The sequence below is a fragment of the Quercus robur genome, chromosome 1, assembly GCF_932294415.1.
Source record: "Quercus robur chromosome 1, dhQueRobu3.1, whole genome shotgun sequence".
NCBI lineage: Eukaryota > Viridiplantae > Streptophyta > Magnoliopsida > Fagales > Fagaceae > Quercus > Quercus robur.
This window is the reverse complement of record NC_065534.1, coordinates 16,736,828-16,755,149: the sequence shown is the minus strand read 5'-3', so window position 1 is coordinate 16,755,149 and position 18,322 is coordinate 16,736,828. Positions and strand designations below refer to the sequence as shown.

General features: G+C 34.7%; 3 non-coding genes and 3 pseudogenes across 3 annotated transcripts; 1 reads left to right on the top strand and 5 right to left on the bottom strand.

Moving 5' to 3' along the window:
* Nucleotides 1–4,895: 4,895 nt before the first annotated feature.
* Nucleotides 4,896–9,143, top strand: LOC126723454 (DExH-box ATP-dependent RNA helicase DExH18, mitochondrial-like; annotated as a pseudogene).
* Nucleotides 9,144–9,411: 268 nt separating this feature from the next.
* On the bottom strand, nt 9,412–11,609 carry LOC126724194 (uncharacterized protein At4g38062-like; annotated as a pseudogene).
* A 1,032-nt stretch (nt 11,610–12,641) lies between these two features.
* Nucleotides 12,642–12,723, bottom strand: LOC126692798 (small nucleolar RNA snoR20a). The gene has a single exon (XR_007645082.1). It is a non-coding gene; the product is annotated as a small nucleolar RNA snoR20a (small nucleolar RNA).
* Nucleotides 12,724–12,781: 58 nt separating this feature from the next.
* On the bottom strand, nt 12,782–12,865 carry LOC126693312 (small nucleolar RNA R38). Its single transcript, XR_007645302.1, has one exon. It is a non-coding gene; the product is annotated as a small nucleolar RNA R38 (small nucleolar RNA).
* A 78-nt stretch (nt 12,866–12,943) lies between these two features.
* LOC126692792 (small nucleolar RNA snoR64a) lies at nt 12,944–13,025 on the bottom strand. The gene has a single exon (XR_007645081.1). It is a non-coding gene; the product is annotated as a small nucleolar RNA snoR64a (small nucleolar RNA).
* A 1,357-nt stretch (nt 13,026–14,382) lies between these two features.
* LOC126723475 (feruloyl CoA ortho-hydroxylase F6H1-2-like) lies at nt 14,383–18,242 on the bottom strand (annotated as a pseudogene).
* Nucleotides 18,243–18,322: the final 80 nt, after the last annotated feature.

Sequence of the window (18,322 nt, the reverse complement as noted above, 5' to 3'; positions counted from 1 at the left end):
ATACAAGATATTGGGATCTTTATTGGTGAGGAGTACAAAGATCTCATCGCTATTCGTTAGAAGTAAGGTTTCTTTCCTACCTAGGGATTTTTGAATTTCAAAAATTGATGTAAGTAACATTTGAAATTTATGATTTTGTTTGTAATTTGTTTTGATTTTGGTAGGCATTTGAATGGTACCACCTTTTCCGTATTTTCTTACTTTTCATTCTATCCCCTAATAGCTATGGATTAGTTAGACACCATATTGATTATGGTCCCTATGAATCATGTTGCTCGGTTAAAGTTTGAAAATTTTAGGGTTTCGTCTTGTTTTGGGAATCCTTTTGTTGTTATTACATGTGCCTTTTTTTTTTTTTTTTTAATAAGTGATCAAGCAATAGGGTTTTGTTTGATTATTTAGTTAATTAATAACCTAAAAGAATCATTCAATACCATGGTATTACCTACTAGGGACAAGCTTATAATGTCAAATGTTGGAAAATACTATTAATTATAAGAATAAAAATGATAAATATTTTTGAATGTATTGTGGATTAATGAATTTTAATCTTCATATTTAATTCTCTGTTTGTTTCAACATTAACATTTTTTGGAAAATGGGTTATTTTCCAAAGAACATTGTTTTGGAAAACTATCACATTTTCCGGTATTTAGTAAGGACCTTAAAAATGAGTTTGAGAATGTTTTCTAGTGTTTGCTATGCACAATTTTTTTTTTTTTTTTTTTTTAACATTTCTTGTATAATTTAAAATATGTATAATATGATTTAAACCCAATTAATGTAATCAACATATATAAAAAAAAAAAAATAAATAAAAGAAAAAAAGAATGAATTTGGTTTTTAAACTAAAATTTTCACAATAGATATGGACAGTATATATATGTGACCTAAATAGTTATCATACATATAAGCTCCACTAGCTCATAATTCAAAATATCCATACTTCTCATAATTCAAAATAACCATAAGCTCCATTTCAAATAGTTCAAAATGCCATATAGGATAAATAGTTTAACCTCCAAAATAATCTAGTACAAATAGTTTGATAAATAACAAAATGCCAAATTGCCCTAATAGACACGTCTGAATTCTAACAGAATGCACCTATATAATCAAATTGGCTTAAATAGTTGTCAAAGAAGTTCTGCAACCATTGTCTACAGAGCTTGTCAATTTTCAACATGAATGACCTAGTTTGTTTTTCATCCCCATTCAATTGTTCAAATGCAGACACAAGTATAATTTCCTCAAACCTGTGCGTCTTCATAATTTCCTCATAAAGACTACCAAAATTTAGCTAATTTTCAGAAATCTTTTCTATTGTAGAAGCAACCTTACCAAGTTTTGTAAACAAATCTTGGTAATCAATATCTTCAATCATAGTAGCATGAATTCGTTTCCTATGAGACCTTGTTTCACTTGAGGCCACATGTGAGGGATCAACTTGCTTATTTTTGGATACGTCATCAACATCAGCGTCAACAAGATTCATCCAATGCTTCTACACCTATATCACCAACTCCCTTGGAGAATCTCCTGTAGCAATATCCTTACCAACAACCAAAGTCATCTCATCAAACATCTCAATTTTCTTGTTTAGAAATTATGCATGATTGGGATGTGCCTGTGTAAAGAAAGGAAAATAAATAATTTAAAACACAAAGGAAAAGAGTCAAAAACTAATATGAAAGCAATAAGAATAATGAAAAGATTTAAACTTTACAATGATACAAGCTAAAAAGTTTCTACCTATAAAATAAAAAATAAAGAATATTTCTTACCTTAACTTCTTCGTTGTCCTATCATAGGTGATCATTTTCAAATCATCATTCCATCCAAACCCACTTTTCTTATTATGAAGTAATGCAATAATATTCCAATTGATTTTGAGTATTTTAAACCGATGTTCCACATGCTTTGGGGTACATTTAGTGACAAATTTCTCACTAATTGCTACAACCACTTTAGCAATATGATACATGTTTAAATGTGTTGGATTGCTTATTTCCATTAAGAGCCTCATTTGCAAGTATCTCAAGCAACAAATTTTGCATGAGTTGTGACCACCTAAAGTTGGTCTTGACATCCTTGTCCTTCTGAGTATCCTTTGTCTTTCCCATTGCTAATCTATTACAACTAGCTGAGTTCCTGCACGATGTGTGGTGCAATTCATTATTAGTTTTCTTCAATATTTCAATAAGATTTAGTTTAACTGGTTGACACCTCAATTTCCAATAGAGACATTCAGATTCAAATCCCTCACCCTTAACTATCAATGTATAAAAAAAAATTTCAATAATTTTCCTTGTAAAAAAAAGGTAATCTTTAGTTATTTTATAAACAAAATAGGACACTAAGAATAGTGTAGTGATTTGATCATATTATATATGTGTTTTTAAATTGAAAATTGCATGATACAGTGACTCATATAGATAGGCATGTTTCATGCCTACAAAAAATGCAAATATCCTTCAATTATTCTGTTAGACACGTCCGAATTCTAACAGAATGCACCTATATAATCAAATTGGCTTAAATAGTTGTCAAAGAAGTTCTGCAACCATTGTCTACGGAGCTTGTCAATTTTCAACAGGAATGACCTAGCTTGTTTTTCATCCCCATTCAATTGGTCAAACACAGACGCAAGTATAATTTCCTCAAACCTGTGCATCTTCATAATTTCTTCGTAAAGACTACCAAAATTTAGTTGATTTTCAAATTTTTTTTCTATTGTAGAAGCAACCTTACCAAGTTGTGTAGACAAATCTTGGTAATCAACATCTTCAATCATAGTAGCATGAATTCGTTTCCTGTGAGACCTTGTTTCACTTGAGGCAACGTGTGCGGGATCAACTTGTTTATTTTTGAATATGTCATCTACATCAGCGTCAACAAGCGGAGGTGAGTCATCCAATGCTTCTACACCTATATCACCAACTCCCTTGGAAAATCTCCTATAGCAATATCCTTACCAACAACCAAAGTCATCTCATCAAACATCTCAATTTTCTTGTTTAGAAATTATGCATGATTGGGATGTGACTGTGTAAAGAAAGGAAAATAAATCATTTAAAACACAAAGGAAAAGAGTCAAAAACTAATACGTAAGCAATAAGAATAATGAAAAGATTTAAACTTTACAATGATACAAGCTAAAAAGTTTCTACCTATAAAAAAAAAAAATAAAGAAAGCTTCTTACCTTAACTTCTTCGTCACACATTGTTCTTCGTCACACATTGTCCTATCACATGTAATCATTTTCAAATCATCATTCCATCTAAACCTGCTTTTCTTATTATGAAGTAATGCAATAATATTCCAATTGATTTTGCGTGTTTTAAACTGATTTTCCACATGCTTTAGGGTACATTTAGTGACAAATTTCTCACTAATTGCTACAACCACTTTAGCAATACGATACATGTTTAAATGTGTTGGATTGCTTATTTCCATTAAGAGCCTCACTTGCAAGTATCTCAAGCAACAAATTCTTCATGAGTTGTGACCACCTAAAGTTGGTCTTGACATCCTTGTCCTTCTGAGTATTCTTTGTCTATATTGTTATTACTATGAGAGAGTCATATTGTTACTCAAATTTGAAAATTGGTGTGTCTTCCTCATGGTCTTTGTTTATATATTTGCAGTTTATATTAATTTTGAGTGTGTGTGTATATATAACTATTGGGAGTTTTGCTTTATTAATTTAAGAATTGTAAATTACTTTGTAGGTTTCGGTAACTATGCACTTGCAACTCAATAACGTTCAATGCTAGACAACACTTCTAAAATATGAAAAAGTATAGAAGTTAAATATTTCTTCATTTAAAAAAAAAAAAAATACTATCTAGCAAAATGTGTATTTACTCGTTATTGGATTTTTTTTCAAAGTCAATAGCTATTTCGTGTATCGCACGGGTTAGTGACTAGTTTGATATAAATGCAAACTGTTTGAAGTAGAAGCCTATATAAAAAGAACTTCAATGAATGCGCCACATGGCATCTAAAAATTTAAAGGGTTAAGCTTAATTTTTATTAAATTCACAAATATTTAATTTTTTAAATAACTATTGTGTTAATTTTTGTTAAAGCAACTAAACATGAAGAAGAATATCATATTGTAAATCTAATATTATTATTCCAACTAAAAATTATTTCTTAAGTAGACACGTTAGGAAATTTAAAGGGTTAAGATTAATTTTAGTGAATTCACAAGAATTTTATTATTATTATTTTTTTTTTTTATAGTTTTTGTGTCAATTGTTGACAAAATAACTGAACATGAGGAAGAATGTCAAATTGTAAATCTATTATTATTATTTCAACAAAATTATTTCTTAAATAGAGTTTATAAAAATAATCTTATAAATTCATTTAATATAAATAATTAATGTATAACTATAGATAATTAGTATATACATTTACTCCATTAGCTAATTCAATGAACTAATAATTTTATATAAATACAAACTCTTTGAGTTAGAAGCCTATGTAAAAATAATTTCAAGGAATGTGCCACATGGCACAACCTCATACTCTTCAACATAAGGTCTCTACTTTTATATATCCTAATTAAATTTTTTATTGAATTCACAAATATTTAATTTTTTATATAATTTTTGTGTCAATTTTTGTCTAAGCAACTAAACATGAAAAAGAATATCATATTGTAAATCTAATAGTATTATTCCAACTAAAAATTATTTCTTAAATAGATACGTTAGGAAGTTTGAAGTTTAAAGAGTTAAGACTAATTTGAATGAATCAGTAAGTATTTAATTATTTTTGAAGTTTTTATATTTTTTTAATCTTAACCGTTGATTTAATTTTTTTTAAATCCTGACCATTGCTATAATGTTAAGGGATACTGGTTACTGGCTAAACAGGTTATATATATAAATAAATAAAAAACAAAGCAAAAGACCGCATAATCATTCACGCATCAACAACGCCTCTGGTTTTCCTCTCTACAACTCTGTCTCGTCTCAACGCTAAAGCGTCTCCAGCTCTGTCTCGTTTTCCTCTATCTCGTCTCATAACAATGTCACGTTTGCCTCTCTAGCTCAGCAAACCCATACCCACAATAGAGGAACCAAACAACGGCGCACCATCGAATCTCAATCCAACTCGGCGGCGCCACCCTCTAGCTTCTTCTATTCCAATCCAACTCAGCGGCGCTTCTTCCGTCTCTCTGCCCTTTTGTTCGAAGTTTCCACTTATTCTTTAATTTTCCATATGGGTTTTTTAACTGTTGCCGTTTGTTCTTTGTATGGCTGAATTGTTATTAATTTTGTTTACCTTTTGGTTTCGCAGTTTTGCTAGGAACAAAACCAATCTATTATTCCTTTTGGTTCATGGCAGGTGAGAGAATAAGTTATTGTATATACTTGAATTAGTAAAACTTCTAATTGAATGTTTAATACTGATTTCAATTTGGTTTATTTTTCTTTACTTTGTCTGGCTGGGTTTGTTAGTAATGTATTTTTTGGCTGATCTCAGGAATATATTATTAGTTCAACAACAGCCATGTCCCTGTTTCGAATTTATAAACTTAAGGCATACCCTTCTTCTTCTACTAGGCTAAGGGTTCTGCTACTGCTATCCAACCATTCTTTTTATGGATTATTATATGACCCTTTGATTTCCCAGAATTACTGGTTTTGTCCTACTGCTTCAGATGTCCCAAACCGTCCATTTTCCACTTCTGCTTTCACTTTGTTTCACTTATTAGCTCCTTGTAAATTTCCCTCTCAACCTCTCAAATTTAAGGCCTCTGCCACCCTCTATGCAAAACCCTTTTCTTCTTCGTCGGCACCTAATGGTGATGATGATCATGGCGTGTCTAGTTTGACAATGGTTGAATCTGAATCTGAATGTGATTTCGATGCTGATGTTGGGAAAGCAACTGTTGGATTATTGCACAGTCTAGATGATGAGGGTTGTAGCACTGTTGGTGATTCAACCATGGTTGAATTTGGAAACGGTGTCAATGAAGAGGGTATTGTTGTTGATGATTCTATGGTGGCTAGTGATAATAATGATGATGTGGGTTTGGAGAGGTGTGAGGGTCATTTGAATGTTGCCTCGCGGGATCCTGTTGAAGTGTATCGTGAGTTAAGAAATGCTGAGAAGGGTGTGAAGCAGACACGGTGTGATTGGGAGATAATGCAACAAGTGTTTAGTTATTTTGGGAAATCGGGTTGGGCGTCTAATCAGGCTCTTGCAATCTACATTGGGATGTCATTCTTTCCTACTGCAGTGCAAAAGTTCCGGAACTTTTTCTTCAAGAAATGTTCTGCTGATGTTTTTAAGTATGTGGTGTCGCTTGGTCCATCCGATGATGCTGTCAAGTTCTTGTTTCCTATATTCGTGGAGTATTGTTTAGAGGAGTTTCCTGATGAGATTAAGCGGTTTCGGGTATGATTGAGTCGGCAGACCTTACCAAGCCCCACACTTGGTTTCCATTTGCACGGGCTATGAAACGGAAGATAATATATCATTGTGGCCCAACCAATAGTGGTAAAACTTACAATGCTCTGCAACGGTTTATGGAGGCCAAGAAGGGTATCTATTGTAGTCCTCTCAGATTATTGGCTATGGAAGTCTTTGACAAGGTGAATGCACATGGGGTTTACTGTTCTCTACTTACAGGTCAAGAAAAGAAATATGTCCCTTTTTCAAACCATATTGCCTGTACTGTGGAAATGGTGTCGACGGATGAATTGTATGATGTGGCTGTTATTGATGAAATTCAGGTGATGGCAGACTCATGTAGGGGTTATGCTTGGACGAGGGCATTGCTTGGATTGAAGGCTGATGAGATACATTTATGTGGGGATCCGAGTGTTTTGAGTATCGTTCGAAAGATCTGTGCAGAAACTGGGGATCAGCTGCATGAACAACATTATGACAGGTTTAAGCCATTGGTGGTTGAAGCCAAGACCCTGTTGAGAGATCTTAAAAAAATTCGTTCTGGGGACTGCGTGGTTGCTTTTTCGAGGAGAGAGATATTTGAGGTTAAAATGGCAATTGAGAAACACACCAATCACCGCTGTTGTGTAATTTATGGTGCTTTGCCACCAGAAACTCGTAGACAGCAAGCTACCTTATTCAATGATCAAGATAATGAATTTGATGTGCTTGTTGCTAGTGATGCTGTTGGAATGGGTTTGAATCTTAATATTAGAAGGGTTATTTTTTATAGCCTTTCGAAATACAATGGAGACAAGATTGTTCCAGTTCCAGCATCACAAGTGAAACAAATTGCTGGAAGAGCTGGCCGAAGAGGAAGCTGCTATCCAGACGGACTCACAACAACCTTGCATTTAGAAGATTTAGACTACTTGATTGAGTGTTTGAAGCAACCTTTTGTAGAAGTAAGGAAAGTAGGTCTCTTTCCATTCTTTGAACAGGTTGAACTATTTGCTGGGCAACTGCCCAATGTTACATTCTGCCATCTACTTGAAAAATTTGGTGAAAATTGCCGTCTAGATGGGTCATACTTTCTGTGTCGACATGATCACATAAAGAAGGTTGCTAATATGTTGGAGAAGGTACAGGGATTATCTCTTGAAGATCGTTTTAACTTTTGTTTTGCCCCAGTTAATATAAGAGACCCAAAAGCAATGTACCATCTCCTTAGGTTTGCTTCAGCATACAGTCAGAATGTACCTGTCAATATTGCAATGGGCATGCCAAAGGGTTCTGCTCGAAATGATTCAGAGCTCTTGGATCTTGAGACTAAGCATCAAGTGTTGTCTATGTATATGTGGTTATCAAACCACTTCAAGGAGGAAACTTTTCCATATGTGAAGAAGGCTGAGGCAATGGCAACGGACATTGCTGACTTATTAGGTCAGTCTCTAACCAAAGCCAATTGGAAACCAGAATCAAGGCAGGCTGGGAAACCGAAGCCTCAACGGAAGGAAGATAGTTATGAGAGGCCAAGATCACTTATCAAATTATATGAGAAGTAAGTATCTCTAAATGGTAATTTTGTTCGGGTTCTTCTTGAACTGGCAGAGTTTTCATTTTAATATATTTATATTGTTTTACAAGGCATAATTTTAAAGGTTCTTATCTAATAAGCACTATTTGTTGTGGTTTCAATCTGTCCTATGGTTCTATATCCATATAATCCTGGCACTTTGCCTTGTATGGTTATAAATTATTAAATTTCAATAAAATACTTTCAGGATTTGATGTTCTTTTTTGTACATAGTTTTCCTTCCTTTCGTTGTATTTTTTGGCTACTTTGTGTCTTAAAATTGGCAAATTGGGGGCAATTATGTCAGTTTAGATTATTAGATTAAGATTTGTGGACTTGTCAGTTTAAGTGTTTAATTTTTTTTATGAGCTCTAGAGCAGTTTGAGGGCTTTGACATTTAGAAGAAGTCTTTGTATATTAGGAACGTCAAGCGGCAATGTTTGACAAGTTTGTGAAGGATATTAAGGATTTCAAAGCTTCTGTTTCGCGTTATATATCCCCAGGTGGGATCATAATGTCTGGAGTAAGTTCATCCTTCCATTTTGACTTTTTTTAAACAAAATCATCATTTTGTTTCTTTAGAAAAGTTTGTCCTTGCGTTGCTAACATGTGAAGTGAATGATGTTATAGGAAGAACCTGTGGACTTGAAACCTGTTATTGATTTGTTGGGAGAGTATTGATCTGCCAATACAATTTTCTTATGTACATATAAATTACCTTGTGTTAGACTTTCTTTTTGAGAGAGGGAAATTAATCTTTGTTTGTTGTTAGGTAATGGATGGCTTCCTTTGGTCAATGAAAGATTTTTACTATTACCAGTGAGTTGGGGGGTAGCGTGGTAAGTAGCAAGTTTGTGCTTTAGTTGATTACAACTCATGTATTGCAAATTATGCCATGCCAAGGAAAACTGTCATTGTGGGTGATGAGTTTCTAAATTCTATATAGAAGTGGGAATGAAACTAGCAATGTCTGGGGGATTACAAATTATATATTTATGAGATGATGGAGCTGGAATATTCGCAAGGGACAGAGACAAGTCTAGTGGTATTTATTTTTGTGTTTATTAATTTGTACAGTACTCTTTGTTTTCTTATGTGTCCAATGTGAATTGGTATAACGTTTGCTAACATGGATACCTCTTATATTATTATGAATTAATAGATTTATGGGTAAACTTGGGAAATAAAGATTTGATGGTTGTATGAGAGATATGGGGTCTTGGTCTGATGATAAAAAGCTATCATCAAGAGTGAACGCCATAATTTGAAATTCTCTCAAAAAAAAAAAAAAAAAAAAAAAAAAAAGAGCAGACGGGTGCTGTGCTTTGTGAAGCTCACCCTTTTCCTATTAATATCTGCCCTCGGTTTTGTTTTTATGTTTCCATTGTTCTTATTATGTTCCTCGATATAAGAGTATTGACTACTACAGTAATATTTGGACATGCTTTTCTATGAGCTCTGGAAAACAGGAGATCATTGCACTTTCAAGATCTTGTTCCAATGAAATAGCTAGTACTCGAAGATCTTTTATGACCTGGTCTTTCGCATTCATAATCTGCAAATGCCTCTCTCTCTTCCTCAAAGGCTTTCTCTACAGCCTGCCTTCCAAGAACTGCAGCTTCCGCTTCTCTTCTCTTGGACTCTTGTTTCAGGAAAGTAATATCTTTCTGAAGATTTTCTATGCACATTTCCTTTTCTTCAGCAACTAGGAGAATGCTGTCTTTGTCCTTTATGGAGGCTTCCACTTCCTCAGTTTTGGCTGCAATTTTAGCTTCTAGTGAAAAAATCTGTTGTTGAAGACCTTCAATTCTTTTCTCTTGCTCTTTGGCAATGCAGAGTAGGCTTTCTTTCTCGTTCTTAAGCATTTGCTCAGGCTTGGCCTGTGCAATGAGAGAAGTCTCCAGTTGTTTATAGGTTTCCTGATTTTCATCAAGGCAGACTTTCGGGCTTTCAGTATCAGACTTCCAATTCTGTAATTCATTTTCTAATAGATTGGCTTCATGAATTTTTTCAGCGAATTCAAGATTCGCCTTCTCTAAAGCCTCAAAGGCACCTCTTTTCTCATTTTCTAGTGCACTTTCCATTTGCAGAACTTGCTCTTTCAACTGAAGTTGGCATTCAGATGATTCCTCAAGCATTTTCTTATACCTTTGAACCTCGTTGTTCTTGGAAACCTGCATACATTCCAAGGAATCAACCCTCTTCCTTAAGGATGCCAATTCCTTGTTTTCTGGCCCAAGATCAAGATAAGATTTATTCAAAGTTAACTGCTCTATAAGAAAGAAAAATTTATCTTCCTTCTCTTTGTCACGCAGCTCCATTTCAGATTTTGCATAAAGCATTTTGGAGTAAGCCTCTGAAATTTCTGATTTTAAGGTTGTGCATAGCATAGAAATCTCTTTGCTCAAAACCTTAATTGTAGAATGGCAATTTTTAAGTTCCATCTGAAGCTCCTGTATTTGTTTCTCATTATCTTTCAGTTCAAATTTACAGCTGTCTATATATGTTCTCACGTTTTCCATCAGAAAACTCCATTCTGATTCTTTTGCTTCAAATTATTGGAAAAGTTGCCATGTACCTGCTCCAAGCCTATGAGCTTGTTGAGCAGCTTCGTTAGTGAAGATGTGGCTCCAGCATTCTTCATTTGAGCTTCCTGAAGTTCTTTGAGAGATTCTCCGAGGACCTGATTCTCTTGCTCTAGGTGAACGATTCTAAACTCAATTTCTTTTGCGAGTATTTCTTTTCTTTCAAATGAATTTATTAGCAATGCAATCTCTTCATCCCTCTAAATAGTCAGGCTTTGGATCTTTGACTTCTCTTCTTCACACTGGGTGAAGACATCATCAAAACTTGACTTGAATTCAAATACTTGGTTGCACATCTCTAAACGAGTTTGAAGACCTTCCAAGATTCTAGTTCGAGAATCTAAGCTTGTCTGCAATGATGAGATATCTTCTAGTGATGCTGATTTCCCCTTCTCCCACTCTTCCTTGCTCAACAGGAACTGGTCTTGGAACCCTTTATAAGCTTCTTCAAGATGTTTAAACTTCTCACTCTTCCATTTCAACTGATTTTGAACATCTCCATTTGTCTTGTCCAATGTAGTATCATATCATCTCTCTGCCTTCATTCAATGGCTTTTTGAGCCTTTTGTTTTGCTTCAAAACACTTTCTCTCTGAAACCAGCAAGAGTCTTTTAAGGCCCTCAATCTCCTTATGCCTTTCACAAACATTGAGCTCCAATTCTTTGTTTCTAGCCATCACTTCATTTAAAGCCAACGCCCACTCTCTAATATCTCCTTCCAACTGTTGCCATTTCTGCCCACAATCAGCTCAGAGTTTTTCATTCACAGAACTCGAATGCCTATGAGAAAATTCTTTTTGATGCGAAATAGATGTGAAGTCTTCATGAATTTTCCTTGCTTCAGATATCTCCTCAGACTTGGCATTTAATTTTTGAGCTTGCTTCTCAATCTGCTTCTTAGCTTCTTGATATTTGTGTAACAGCTCATTGTGTGCTCTTTTTAAGCTCTCAGAAAGTTCTGTTTTAAATCGGTAATTTGTCTTTAGTTTCTTCATCTCTGCTTTGACTTCATCTAACACTTTATAGATGTCCTCCATTTCCCTTGCTTTTAGATACATATTTCAAACAATTTCTTATACAATTAAAGATGGAATTGAGTCATCCAGTTGAAGCAAACAGCTGAATGTAAAATGTCAACAACCCCTGCTGTCCAATCACACAAAAATAAATGGGGTTCAGGATTGGAGCAAAGTCTTAGCTAATGGTAAAGATTAAAAATCTAACAGAAATTTGTAAAGTAAAAAATTGTCTTTTAAAAATTAGCTTTTCATGTTGGAATCACTCCTTTGTTGATGGGTTCTGTTGACACGCGAAACTATTTAGTCCCTGGCCCTTACCAGAAGGGCAACACATGGATGAATGAGTCATGTCATGATAGATTAGTATGCCATGCTTGAGGTTCTCAAGGGGGCTTGTGGTTTGGTGGTCACAAGACGAGTAATTTGTAGGACCTAAGTGTAAATGTGATCGAAGGCCATTAAGATGCTGGAAGGGACCATATATGTCAACAGAGACTCCTAATTTGGTATGTTGTATACTTTTTCCCCAAGGAAAGAAAGCTGACTACAAGATATGTCATTCATTTGTCATTCGACACCTACATGTGTAACATAGGTGTCTAAGCCAAAAGGAAATACTCTTAACCCTGGGAAATGGGGCCGGTTCATCCCTCATTTGCAGTTGACATTTCAGCAATGTTTGTCTCACACTCTGACTTCAATTATACGGATAAACCCCATATTATGATGCTCTAATGAATAATAGTTTTCCACCTCACTATATTTAGGGATAATGGTTGATCCCTCCACATTAGGGGTGGCAAATGGGTGGGTTTGGGGTGGGTATAATTGGGTTGGGCATATAAAACCCATTTACCCATTTAAAACCCATTTAACTAATTGTTTCTAACCCAAATCCAACCTAACCCAATTATTATGGGTAAACCCCAACCCACCCAATTACCCAATTATCAAAATTACCAAAATGTCACTAAAGTGAAAATGATTAAAGTATTCTAAAATCTTCAAAAATGACCAAAATACCCCATAAATAAAAAATAAAAAATAAAAGCCTCAGACCGACCTAGTTCATGAATTTCGACACATAAGCAAGTTTATTATCAACTACATTAAAAAGATCTTCATCATTGGCTATTTTTGAAAAATAAAACATAATGCAAAAAAACAAATAAATAAAAATAAAAGCGATTTTGTAAGGTCAGAATTTAAGAAATATCAGCACCAAATATCAGACAAGGATAACTGTTTATTTCATAAGTATTCATCATCTACAATGGTATCCAATGAAAAACCAAACACAGAACACAAGAAACAACAACGTAAGTTTTATTCGATTCGGAAAAGAAAGAGAGGCATTAGATCGTCCTATTCAATGTTTTGAATCACTGTACCCAAAATCAAAGTCTGAGCACTCAAAACAATTCAAAAAAAGATTCGTCATTCGCAAAAAGCTAGGGGGTGAAGAAATTGAGGTTTGAATTAGCGGCATTAAACTTTCCATGTTGAAGTAGTAAATTTCAATTTTGGGGGTTTGAGTTTTGAGAAAATTTCAACGCTGAAGTTGTTGGGTTTCCAACTAAAACGTGATTGGAGGCTGAGAAAATGAGGGAAAGTTCTGGAGATGAGTAGGGAAAGTGGAAACTGACCAACGTGATTGAAAGTTTGAAACCCTGAAACTTCTAAGGCTGGGTTTTTTTTTTTTTGGTGGGAAGAGTTTGGTTGATTTTGGGTATATTGTTTTTGGGTTAAATGGGGTTCAATGGGCTTTTAGTTAAAACCCAATAATTATTGGGTCTAATTGGGTTGATGCTTATTTAACCCAACTAATAATTGGGTAGGTTTAGGTTTAATTAGAATGGGCGGGTTTGGGTGGACAAATGGGTTTGGGCTTATTTTGCCACCCCTACTCCACATATATACTTGCTCATAAATACCCATACCTTATGGCTTGTTTGGAAGTTTAAAAATGGAGGGGGAGTAGAGTAAAGGGAGAGAGAGTAATTCAATTACCTTGTTTCTCCCTCGTCTGAACTCAGATCGTCACCTGGGGCCAGTGAGCACAAATCTAGGGTGGAATAGCTGTTGCTAACATCGGCCAAACTACTGTATAAGGTAATTTCTCATGTGGCTTTGGCTCCATCTTTGTTGCTTTGTTTGGACTTGATTTTGAATAAACCTAAGGAACAGACTTACTCTAACTTGCCTATGAAAATATTAGGAAATTTTGGGTCTATAATGTTTAACTCGATTTCCCACAACAATATTCACGCAATCAATGGGTTTTGTTGAGTTTGGGTTTAATGTTATGTATGCTATTTGGGTTAGATAAATTCAGATGGGTATGTTGATTGTTTGAGTTTTGGTGTATGCCTATGAATATATACATTCTTCACTCTTAAATGGGGGTTTAGTCACTGTTCAGATTTTTAGAATATTTAACAAGTTGTGTTCACCCGTGAACTGAAATGAGGATTTGCAACGGTAATATCAAAGGACTGAAACTGATTTGACAATGCACAGAAAATGGGTCCCACAAAGTCACTCTATTTACCAAATTGCCACTGAAACTTAGTTTTCAACTTTTGAAAACACAAAGATTTTGTTCTTGGTTTCCATCACCCAAACTCAAATTTTTGAGTTTTGAGTGATGGAAACAACACTAAAAAACCAAGCCAAACACTTTTTTTTTTGGGTCCCACAATATTTGGGTTATGGGTGATGGAAACTGAGTTATATAACTCAGTTTGAGTATCCTACACAATGTGACCAGTCAGTCATAAATTAATGGAGATTATGACAAAGCATAACGATAGCACGTTCAACAACAATAAAAAATTATAAGAAAATAATAACAATAAATAGTTTAGATCCTCTAGTCTAGAGTACTTACAGCAACTAAAATGCTATTTATTACCTGAATTTCCAAATACATTTGTTCAAATGCAATATAAATTAAGTCGGTGTATCATATTTTGGCAAATTCAATAGTGTTATTTCCATCGTGACCCTTGCTGAAGAAATGCTTGAAGTAATGTGAGAAGACAACATGCTTGTATATTGGTGTCTCTCCACTTGCTAACACTTCAGGTAGAGGTCCAATAGTGGCATCAGATCCTGGGTTCACAAAAAAAGGGATTGAAACTCTATTCTTGCTTCTGTTTGCAATTGCCCTGTGCTCAATGCTTTTGTACCTGTCATTGCTCATTATTTGTAGTACATCCCCAATGTTGATGACTAGTGCTCCATTGACTGGAGGGACATGGATCCAGCTATCCTTACTAGTTCCTCGAACGTAAAGTCAACCAGTATCATCTTGAAGAAGGATTGTTATGGTTGATATGTCGGAGTGGCGGCCTACTCCAGCAGTGAGCTCAGGGCTTGGACAACAGGGATAGTAATTTAGGCTAAGAATTGGTGAAGCCGTTAACTTGTATTCTGTTGTCTTGTCAATTTCTTTCACACCAAGTCTCTTCAATAGCGCCTCTAACAGCCTTTTGGTCACAAGTTCAACCTTTTTCATGTATTCTAGCACTTCTTCCCTACATGGTTTAAAAACAAGATATCACAATTCCACAATTTAAACCGAAATCATGTTTTGAAAACACGATTTTAGTCCATGTGACAGTGTATAGTGAGTATGTAATAAGGAGGGTGTGAGTATCATTACTCTTTGACTAATCCACAATGAGTGAGCTTTTTCTATTCCAATAAATGCCAATTAAATACCAATTAACTACAAGACAATTTTTTGGGGCGGTCTTATAAGTGTTGGCTAAAAGACCTGAAGCTAGAACTTCATGAATCATACGAGACCTGAAAACCAAACCACTAGACAAACCCTTGAGATTGTCATCCTAAAGATCTTATAGCTTGCCAAAAATCAACTCATTTGAATGAGTCTAAGACATTAGATAAAGTCTCATTTTTTTTATTATAATGATCAATCTCGGACCATTGACAACCTTTAACTAAGTTTGGTCAGATTATATTTTAGATTAATTATCAATAACTAAAGTTAAACATATGAAGAAATTTGCCTTCTTCTTGCTAATTAACGTCAAGATTTTAACAACCATGACTTAAAAAGGTTTTTAATTCAAGCCGTTGGCTTTATTTTGGGACCAAATATAAAATGATATAGAAAGAGGGGTGCAGAGAGAGGAAAGAATAGTTAAAAATATTATCAAGTTGCCTTTGTTCCCAAATTATACCTTGGGAGAGCTGATATCTCATGCGCTAGGCGCATGATAGATTTTGATAGATTTTTCCATCTTGGAGTGATAGTTTTTAGACCCCTTAAAAACAATTGGATTAACCTAAGTAATTAGCCAAGTTGTTATTTAGTCCAATTTAACAAATCTAGGTTATCACAATCATAAAGATCATATCATGCAAAGCAGCGGAAAAATAAATAACACAAGATATGATCACCCAGGAAACCAAACCGGTAAAAACCTAGGGAGGATTTGACCTAGCTATCCTCAAGGTAAACTTGAATCCACTATTTTGAAAGAATCGAAGTTCATACAATAAGACTTACAAGCCCCCACGCTCGACTTCTTATTGCTACCAACCAGTAGAACTTACTGACACGACCACGTGCAAACTCCGAATCCACGGACTCCTTCTTTCTTGGATTCACCACCAGATACAAGCACACCCGCTTGTGTTTTCTTTAAACTTCAATGGCAGCAACCAAGTTGATCATCAAGGTGTAGATAATATCTCCTCCTTGAAAACCCTAAGTTTGTGTAAAGGAAAGCTCCTCTAGATCTCACAAGAGATTTATACAAACCGCAATATGAGCAACACTAAAACGTGGCTAGGATTTGCCTTTTATACTTAGGACAAATTAGAAAACCCTAAACGTTTTAAACAATTAGGGCTGAGTTGGAAATCTGCAGAAAAAAACATTCTACCCGAACTTCGATTGATCGAGCCTAAGCTTCGATCGATCGAGCCAAAGCTTCGATCGATCGAGCCAAAGCTTCGATCAATCGAGCCAGGCCGAAATGCATTAATCTTTTCTGCATTAGCTCGATTCCAACTTTACATAAAATACACAACTTTGAGCAAGACTAAAACATTTCTAAACACATTGTTTTGATCATGGTTTGCCAACAATACATATTAGAGTTCTAAATACATAAATACCTAAGTTTTTAGAACCTAACATGGAGAATTTCAATTACTGACAATTTATAATTAATCTTATTTCCACTCTCATGCTAGTCATATCTCAAAGTGAATAATATTTTTGTCTCAGTATGTGATTCATTTCTTCCTTTCTAAACTTTGGTTATTTTATAAGAAAAAGAACAAAAAACAATATAGCAGATTTTGATTTATATAATATAAAGTGAAATATCCAAGGTGGGACAAAAAATTTGTATTATCTAGTGTATAGACTTTGATGTCATTTAAAACTCTAAATAAAGTGATATTTTGTATACCGATCATGGCTTTAATTTAAAAAGTACTGGATTATCCAGTTTAACGGGAAATTAGACTATTTTTCGATCCTTTGACCGTTTCGGTTTTTAAAACCATAGTACCAAAAAATGAAAACAATAAAATATTAGCATAAATGTAGAGAATTCATAACATTTTTATTTACAAAATCATGGATCCCATATTCATTTCTCATCATCTGTACTATATATAAGATGATTTTCCTCTTTCAATTGAACTCTTTTAATTGGACTTTTATGTGGTTCAAAAGTACCCTTATTAATGAAGGGTAACTTCATTAGGAAATAAAGTCATAAATGTCAAATAACAAATTTCATTTTGAATTAAAAAAGAAAACTCTTAAAATTTAAAATTTTTTCCCTTTACCTTCACGTTCAAAAAGGAAATTACAATTATAGCTTATCTCTAAAGTTTATCATTTTTATTTGTTTAAAAAAAAAAAATCTAATTTATAATGGACGTAAAAATTAATTTTTACCTCAAAGAATAGAGAGGCTAGTGTATTATGTGTAACTCACTAAATTATGCCTTGATCAAGTTAGTTAAATAAAGAAAAGCTAAAGAGCCTTACTGGCATACAGGAGGCCAGAAAGCAGAAGCCTGATCCTCAGAAACCCAAGAGAGTCTAAGGAAATCTTTCCATTCCAGGACCTTCTCTGCTTGAGGACTAAAGCTTGTACACAAGCACACAGCCTCAGAAGGAGAGTTTTCTTTTAGATACTTCTTTCTTTCTTCAGATGGTAGCCGAAAGAAGCTATGAGCTGCGTTCTTCAAGTTTTCTAGAACCTCCAAAGGCACCCCATGATTGACTATCTGGAAGAAACCCCATTTGCTAGCAGCGTCACAGATTGAATCTACAACCTTTGGGTCATCCCAGTTTGAGACATCGATGATGGGAATGGAATTCTCCGGTTGGAATTTGGTTGGGTCTAGTCTTTCTTCAAGAGGTTGGATGTAAGGCTCTGGAACAGTTTCTAAGCCTGTATCTACAAGACCCTTTACTCCGTTCCCTTTGTGCACCACAAAATCAATGACATCGGAGGAGGAGGAGATTGGCGGAGACATTGGGTTGTTGATTTGTAGGGAGGAGAGGAAAAGGAGCAAAGGCTATATAAATATTGACAGCAACAGTTGAGAAGTGGGTGTAATAGTGTGCAATACTCCAGCCAGGTGGGTGAAGTATTGGCATCTCAGTGGACACTTGTTTTGCATGCGAGTGCTCTTATACCCCAAAAGCCAACCTCCCTCACACACGTGTA